Below are 1,391 nucleotides of genomic sequence, written 5' to 3'. Positions count from 1 at the left end.
GTTACAACAGCACGGCCGGGCGGTCTGTTGCCGCGGCGGTTTACACTCATAAGCGCGCGTGCTATTCGGCCGGCGGCGCCGGCGTCCTTGCCGGCCGTTCGGTATCTATAAGAGATACACGGTCCGTGCGAGGCGGACGGAGCAGAGCGGGTTTTGGGCCAATTCTACGATCTCGGTCGAGAAGCTGTCTCAGAGCTCCTTCGGGGCTTCGGTCCTGACTGTTTCGTGCCGTTTACGTTACGGACTTTTCTCCACACAGCGTGGCCACGGGTCGGTGTCTTTGACCGAATGGCCCATATGTGGCAAGCCCTACGGGGTTGGTTACCCGTATGCACTTTGTATGTATACTCGTACTCACTGAGCAATCGACTCTTCTGTCCGAGCGATGGAAAAATTTTTTAAAATGCATCTGTAAGATTTGGAAGCAAATCGTACCAATTGAAAACTGTGGCTAAAATGAATAGCCCAGTGGAGAGAGAAAACTATCAAAAAACTGATTTTTTAAATCAAGAGGTGTCAGAAATCGAAATGCCTAGCGCGAGCGGAAGAACACGCTTTCTCGCCAGTCCAGCATGTGTCCTGTCCGTTCTTCCTCGGCTTGCCGATTTTGCCCAGATCAGAGGTTTCGTGCTTCCGGCGGTCAGAAGATCAGCGTGAGCGTACGCGCTTCCACGACTATGGCATCACCCATGTACTTTTTCCTTTGAATATATTTGAGTACATAAAAAATATTAAAACATATAGAGAGAACTGTGTCTTGGATCTTAAAAATTTGTCAATAGCGATGATATATTATTACTTAATTTGAAGTATTTGTACGTTTTAGCTGGGACGTACATTTATCTTACAAGATGTTAATAGCGAGACTCTTGAAGATAAAATTATCTTGTGATTTTATGAAGGCAAAGATAGAAACGTACGAAGCTGGCGTACGTAGAAAAATGTGATTTTATGATAGAACAAAAATATAATACGTACGTTTTTGGGCGTACGGTAAAATATCTGTATGGTAGAAAAATGAAAGAAATTGAGCGTTAAAGAAGATATGTTACAAGCGCGGAATGTGGCAAAACTTGTACATATTTGAAAGAGAAAAGTGGTGTGTCGACCTGACATATATATATGAAACAGGCGACGATGGAAAAGGATTTAAATTTTGTCCATTTTATATATACATATTGTATAGTTCCCTGGTTGATCCTGCCAGTAGTCATATGCTTGTCTCAAAGATTAAGCCATGCATGTCTCAGTACATGCCGTATTAAGGTGAAACCGCGAATGGCTCATTAAATCAGTTATGGTTTCTTAGATCGTACTAAAATTTACTTGGATAACTGTGGTAATTCTAGAGCTAATACATGCAAAACAGAGTTCCGACCAGAGATGGTAGG

The 1,391-nt window shown here is 43.0% G+C and overlaps 1 non-coding gene across 1 annotated transcript in view; it reads left to right on the top strand.

The window, feature by feature from the left end:
- The first annotated feature begins 1,187 nt into the window (after nt 1-1,187).
- Nucleotides 1,188-1,391, top strand: part of LOC143261422 (small subunit ribosomal RNA) — a 1,921-nt gene continuing 1,717 nt past the window's right edge. Inside the window, exon 1 of the ribosomal RNA XR_013035550.1 lies at nt 1,188-1,391. This exon is cut by the window's right edge and continues 1,717 nt beyond it. This is a non-coding gene — a ribosomal RNA (small subunit ribosomal RNA).

Source organism: Megalopta genalis, unplaced genomic scaffold (assembly GCF_051020955.1).
Source record: "Megalopta genalis isolate 19385.01 unplaced genomic scaffold, iyMegGena1_principal scaffold0051, whole genome shotgun sequence".
NCBI lineage: Eukaryota > Metazoa > Arthropoda > Insecta > Hymenoptera > Halictidae > Megalopta > Megalopta genalis.
Note: the sequence above shows the minus strand (reverse complement) of the source record. Positions and strands in the feature narration are given on the sequence as shown.